The following is a 7,873-nucleotide window of genomic DNA, read 5'->3' on the forward strand; positions in this document are numbered from 1 at the left end:
GCCGAAGGCCGCCTACGCAGAAAGAAGTTCTGCGCAAAAATACTTCCGGTCCCCTTTTCCGGCAACACAGAAAGGAGAATTCTACTTAGTAAGGGTTATAATCCCTAAGCGCGGGCGAAGGCCGCCTACTCAGAAAGAAGTTCGGTTTCATGTATGCACTATTTCGGTTTTTGTCATATGCATTACTTCGGTTTTGAGTCGAAACTGTGCATGTATGCATTACTTCGGTTTTTGTCATATGCATTATTTCGGTTTTGAACCGAAACTGTGCATGTATGCATTACTTCGTTTTTCTCATATGCTTTATTTCGGTTTTCAAACGAAAGTGTGCATGTATGCATTATTTCGGGTTTTTCGTATGCATTATTTCGGTTTTCAACCGAAACTGTGCATATATGCATTATTTCGGTTTTTTTCATATGCATTATTTCGGTTTTCAACCGAAACTGTGCATATATGCATTATTTCGGGTTTTTTCGTATGCATTATTTCGGGTTTTTTCATATGCATTATTTCGTATGCACAGTTTCCATATGCACAATTTCAGGGTGCCGCTGTGAATACCGACCTGCCGAAAGAACACAAATAATTTTCAAAACAGATAAAATAACTAAGTCCATATGTACGTAGATATCTCGATATTTTTTTCATTATCTTACGTTCAAAAGCAGCTGCAGTATTGCCAAAAAAACTCAGCATCATTTAGCATCAACACATTACTCCATACAATTAATATATATGTATACATACATACCTACATATCACTTAAGTTCTCAGAGCTTTATCATCAAATTCTTCTACTAAAAAAAATTGAATAAACAGCTTTTTACAAAGCCTCTCGTTCGCCGCAAAACGCGATTAAGTGATTTACCCCACCCCAATGGACGATATCACATATCCATTATCCTTATCGTCTAAAGTGATCATAGAACTTGTAGTCGCTCGACGTCGAGCTGCGCTTGTGTTCCGTATTAAGTAAATATTAGGGATGTAATTTACTTTTAGAGAGTAGCTATAACTACAGTTATGTTTAAACGTACACGCAAATTTGTGTATAAAAAAAATATTTTCATAAATATGTTTATGTATGTGTGTGCAAAACTATTTATATACATACATACTTACGTAAATGCAATTCATATTTAATAGTTAAAAGAATGCATATTTGACACTTATATATTTAACAACACTCCCTTCTAATTTGTAGTATGTAATTATGACTTTCTCATGGCAGAATTACATCTCAAACTTTGGCGTGCCAGGAGATAATCACTATTAAGAAAAAATGTATGTGATTGTTCACGCTTGCCTGGTTATCATGTTATCTGGTTAAAAACTATTTTTCTGTAGTGTATTTTATTTTCGTACAACGACAAAATACACTACAGAAAAATTATTTTTAACCAGATAACCTGATAGTTAAGCAATCGTGATTTTATTTTGCGTAAGACGGGGCGTCGAACTCGGCTGCGGTGGTGTAGTAACAGCCCTAATGTTTGAATAGGCATCAAGATAAGTGTTTCCGTCGTTTACGTGCAGATAGTGTGTTTGCATGTATCCATTCACATATCCTTTTACATATCGCTCATTTACTGAAAGAATGTCACAACTCATACAAACGCTATTTGGAAGAGACGCCGTTAAGATGTTCAGTTGACTCTCACCAAGCGGGAAATGGAGATTTCACGCGGATACCACACAAAATTTTAGCATAGATTTTTTTTTTTTTCAGAATATGAGCGTCATATTACGGGTAATTCTACGTCAATAATCCAATAATCTTATTTCTTTACTTGCCACAGTCTTTTAATAAATGAGCGATATGTAAATACATATGCACATATGAATGTAGTGTGGATATTTAAATACCCTGCAGGAAAATACTTACATTGATTCAGAATTGAATTTAGGTTAGTTGGAAATCAAATATATTTGTTATGCGTTCGATACAAAACGTACGTACATACATACATACAATTGTAGGTGCATTTTAATTTTTATATTTGTTTTTTTTACTGTTTATGTATTTATGTCGTTTAAGTGACGAAAATCTAACGGTTGTGTGCATGGTAATTATTGTTTTCGAATACTACTACATACTACGTGGTCGAGATTGTATAAATTGATTTTCCCGTCGGCTCATCGGCGTGTGGAGTCTTTTCGAGACAAGGCTGCTAAAATTTTGTTTCCCAACTCAATCGAATAGCCTAAACGTTAGTATGCATCTTAAGCGGTAGCCGAATTACAACAGAATTTTAATTTACCAAACCACAATAGTTTTACAATGGCTTGAAGTCGCTTTATTTTTAGTCAAACATATAATTTTGATAAATTTTATGCTCTGCAAAAATGGTAAACGGCGTCAAAAATGACTGTCTCAAAAGTCGGCATGTGACCAATCTTCAACTCTAATTTGACTATACAAATTATTTTTGAATAAAAATCGCTTACCTATCGCAATCGCAAATATTTGCCTTTTTATGCACAACCCCATTTAACATAGTAGATAATTCTTACATAGTACATACATACATATGTATGTATGTATGTATGTATGTAGTTATGTATTAAGTTGTTTCTTATTTAATATTGATTAACCCAATTATGTACATATATGTATGTACATACTTAAGTATATGTGAAGTATATAAATTAAGTGCATATTTATGTACTGCATACACATGCCTGTGTTTGTACATATGTACATACATATTTATGAAACCAGACCTTAAGAGGTTTAAGCATGATTCTTTGCCACTTTACCTCGCTTCCATCGCCTCCATCGCCTCCATCGCCCACAATGCGAGTTCAGTGGTTTTCATAACATTTTGGCATTCATCTCAGGGCTCATGTCTGGCTGCTACAACGATTTATGTATGTCACTCATACGCCCCACACACCTCTACCTTTTGCATCTGCTTCCGTCAGTGGCGACATCTTTCCCAACTACATATGTACGTACATATGTATGTATGTATGTATCTCTTGGTTCAGTTTGGCAGGGTGCTTTCGCATTGCTTTTTCAAACTTGGTCCGTATTTATTTATTTGCAGCATGCATTCATGTTCTGTATAAATATGTTTGTATGTAGATACGTACATATGTATGTATGTATGTAAGTATTGTGCGCTGAAATATGTAAGCTCTTTCTCATTTGAATGAACATCATAAAATCAATAGCTGCATATAAACAATGACCACAACGATGTGACACGCTTTGGCCACATTGAATTCGAACGTAACAAAATGCTTACATATTTTCCAACAACGTAGCACCCACATCCTTACTTGGAAGCCAAAAACACACATGCACAAATAAAATCACGTGCATTCACACACACATGTACAGCCATATATAGTAGATATGTATGCATGTATGTATGTAGTTTTCATCTCGTGTGCAAAACATTTTCAGACCGCCGCCATTCGCTTCCTTGTGGGTACAGGACAATGTGTCTTTGTTCTACATTTGTCGTGAAATGTGATCATCGGGGAACGGATTTTATGGAAATTGCCTTTTTTTTCTGCTAAAGAGATAGAGTATATTCGATTAAGAATGACCCCGCGATTTAGCTTTCCTTGATTCCATATATACACATTTGATGTTGCCTTTTTCAAAATATTTGGCTTTTTTACCCCTTTTCTACCTTTAATTGTATAGGGCAAGGAAAAAACCCTTATTCCTGATAATATGAAAAATTTAAACGTTCCATATTTAAATTGGGCGCCACTCGTATCAACTCACGTCGAGCGCACATTAAGTACATAGACTCTTCTTCGCGAAAATCGAATGAAACTTCAAAATGCATCAAGTTTTGTGAGTTAAAAACTCGAAAAGAGAAAATAGTCAAAGATTCAAAGTGGAAATTTTTCATATAATAGAACTAGTTCATAGTTTTCTTCTCTTTACTTGCAAAATAAACATTTCTAAAATAAATGTATATTTTGATTATTTTTCGGGTATTGTCTTTTTTTAGTGCCTTCTTTTGCCTTTTTTGCAATTTCTATTGCCTTTTCCTGCCTATTTCGCTAGTTTAGTTTGCCTTTTTCATAGGTTTTTAGGTCCTAAAAATCCGTTCCTCAAGGTTGATATACACTTCCATTAACGCATACGTATGTAGATCAGACTGCCCCAAGAATATATGGAAAAATATTTGTTTGCAAGTTTTATAATGCATACCGTCTATATTTATGCTTTTCAGCTTAAATAACATATTGTATACACTCTAAAAAAAAATTGTGTAGATTTCCTACCAAAAAGGTAGGTTACTGATTTCCTACCTTATTATTCGCGAAGTTACGTGCTCGATTATTCAACGAATAGTTTGTTTAAATTTCGGACTTTTCAGAGTGTAATATAGCTTCTGTGGTGTGCGTAAATTTACTAAGAAAGTGTGTACAAGCTACAAAATACACATCTGCTGTTTGATTTCACCCTTGAAAATTGTGTAAAGCCACTAACAAAAAGGATTTTAGCACACGAAAATGTGTAAACGAGAAAAATACATATTCATCGTGTAAATTTACCAAAAAAAAAAAATTTAAAATAAACAAAAATATACTCGATTTATATAGTCGCATTTTTAAACAGAGTTTTTAGAGTGTATATGAAGTTTTATGGCCACTTGAATTAATCCTGCATGAAAACTTTGGAAATGCGAAAACTGCCATATGTTTTCCATATTTGAATGCATTTTTAGTAAATCTGCGTCTTTAAATTTTTAATAGGGCAGCAGAATTTCTCCCAAGGACACCGAAAAAATTAATTAAAAGAAAATATCCTTTCCACTTTGTATTCTTCAGTATCCTTATATATAGTTATAGGATTTAAATTAGGCTAAGATTATTCAAAATGCATTCGAAATTAAAAATTTCTGAAGGATAAGAATTTTAAAGATATTTTTTTTAAATGTTCCAAAAGGATAATTGAAAAAAAAAGGTTATATATAATAATCTTGTTTTGAAATTTTCTTTAGATTGATACCCATATATCCATATTTTGTGTAAACCTTTAGAAATATATTATAATATATGGTCCTTTGGAAAAAATCCTGACTACCTGGTAAAAAACTAAAGACGCAAATTTACTAAATATTTTCCTTAATACCGTAGGAAGTATAGTAACACCGCTTTATATAGAAGTGAAATGAATAAGTAATCAAAATACGCGGACTTCAGAATTGCATACAATTTTATTTCGAATAGTTTTAAGACAAAACCAATAAAATGAGCGGGTATGCGTTAAAAACAAACAATTTTGTTTTTTTTTTCGGACAAAGACAAAAACGAATACGAATACGATTACGACTGCGAAGCCGTAGGGGAACGCAAAGATGGATACAAAAACGAACACGATAGCGATCATGCATACGAAAGCGATCACGAATACGAAAACGAACATCTAGGCGAAGGTGAAGACGAACACGAATACGGCGACGAAAACATAAGACGTATGTTATGAAAACGAGGACAAATACGAAGGCCAAGACCAAAAGGAAGACCGAGATGAACACGAATATGAAGACGGAATCGATTACGAAGACGGAATTGACGAAAAAGAGAACGATTAAGAAGCCGAAGACGAGGATAAGCATGAAAAAGAACGAAAACGAAGACGAAGAGAAGCACGAGTACGAAAAAAATGACGAAGACGGATATGAAGGTAAACACGAAAACGACGACTGCCGTAACAATTACCATTAGCATTATATTTATATTTAGCATTTGCATGAAAAAACAACCAAAAATTAAGTTTTTTTCCAAGCAAAAATAAAACTAAAAAATAACGACTATTTTCTGAGCAATAAAAAAAAACGCATATACTAAAAAAAATAAAAATCAGTGCCGCTGAAGGTAGTCCGAGTTACAAGAAGTACGTTGGGTTACTCCTTTTTCACGCAGCATTTCTCTTTCCGCATGATTTTTTGAGATGCATTATTATTATTTGCGGAATCTGGTTTCAAACACTTTTAAAAACCTGAAACTTGTCACCATGGTTTGAAGGGTTTTTTAAAAAATTTGACGACTTAGCCATTTTTGAACAAAATTAGTCGCCATTGAGCGGCGGTGCTTCCCCTATTCGAGATCCTTCTCTCTCTTCTTTGACAAGGGGGTGTCCCCTAACCCTACGGTGCTCTTCGCCAAAGAGAGAAGTTTGGACGACCTTGTTTGCCCAGCCTTTTAAGCAGTCACGAATCAGATTTCTTCCAAAGTACGACATTTAGGGCAGACATACCCATGTATGAATGTATGTATGTATAGACCCTTTGAAATTTGCCGTCGTTTTCTTCGTCACTCAAATGCAGTGCATGACCACAAATGACTTTTTGCTAACAATAACGAGTTGATGACTTTTTGATGATATCTACAAGGATCTGCATTGATTGCCCGAGCTCGTATATTTGAAGCCTATTTAGTCACACCGTTGGCGCACACACCATGGCGCCATAAGCTAATTAATTGCCGCAAGCGATTTGCCGTGCGTACGCAGCGTAAATGGTGATGGGTCCAAAAGCAACGGTGATTCGAGTAGAAGGAAACAAAGAAGGGAAGCCAGGCGCCACCGGATACTTTTTTATTAACTGCGTAATGCCACAATGACGCCCATCAGGGTTTGTTTGTATGTCTGAGTGTAAGCAAACGTTCTGTGGCGCCGACATTTTTTCATCCGTGTACCATTTAAAAAAGTAGCATAGCGCATTATTTAAGTCACCGCTGTTTCAGTTTCTTCCCTATATATCGATAGCTAAGAGTGCAAAGTTGCTAAGTCCATTTTTTTTTAATTTCCCAGGAGGCGAAGAAAACGTCTTACAGCCATTACAAAACTCCATACGAATAAGAAGGACTCGAACTTTATTAAAAGATTTCGTATTATTTTGGTTTTAACGGATTTTCGGTGCCTCTTTAAGACTTAACAAATTTTCCTTTTATTGAATATAAAAAGAAGGAAACATAAAACAAGTACCTTAATTTTTTTCAAAACGATGCATTTTTAATACGCCTTGCTTGCTATATCGAAATAGTTTTCATAAAAAGTGAACTTAACAAGTTTTCACTCTTAGCTAGCGATATGTATGTATGTATGTTCATAAGTTTGTGGTATTCACGGGGTTTAGTTACATATACATATGTACATATTCCTGAATAATAACTAAGTAAATGCTGAAGATGAAATCATTTATGTAAAATTGGAAAATGGTTTATCAGAAAGATCACAATGCAATGGCAAAAATCCAGCGGAACGAATGCTACAGTGTTAGGCCCCATATTTAGTTTGTGATGCTAACATTCATATGTACATACATATGTATGTCTGTATGTAGCAACTAGTTTTTGCTTGTTGTAGCGATTATTTCCTGGGGGTTTCGTATTGAAGTAGGAGGGGGGAATTGCGGTACTGCATTCAGTAAACTTGGCATTTTTCGGGCCTTAAACTCTTTCCAGCACCTCCAGTGATGGGGATAGGTACCAGACCAGTCGCAAAAGACGTCCGTCGTTCGTACAGTGCCAGAAATGACCAATCTAGCGTCAATTAATTTTAAATTGCCAAGTTCATATTTTCTCAAATGTACTTATTTCTGTACGCAATTTCCAACACACCCACTGAGTTTATTAACACGTTTCATTTTGTTTTGATCATAATATCCGCACAGCTGACATTAACATATGTTTGTTTGTTAGCGCACGTGTAGCGCAAATATGTACATTAGGGTTATGATTTTTTACACTTTTTTTTTTATTTTGATTTGCCTGTGCTTTCATTTAATGAACTTTTGTCCATATATTACTTTTTTGGCGATATTTTTGTTGGTTCGTGAAAATACCTCCCGCGCACACTATCATTTCATTTACAAGGCTGTTGCATGGCAAAGCC

Source organism: Rhagoletis zephyria, unplaced genomic scaffold, assembly GCF_001687245.7.
Source record: "Rhagoletis zephyria isolate East Lansing unplaced genomic scaffold, Rhagoletis_zephyria_1.1 Rzeph_scaffold_05586, whole genome shotgun sequence".
Classification (NCBI taxonomy): Eukaryota; Metazoa; Arthropoda; class Insecta; order Diptera; family Tephritidae; genus Rhagoletis; species Rhagoletis zephyria.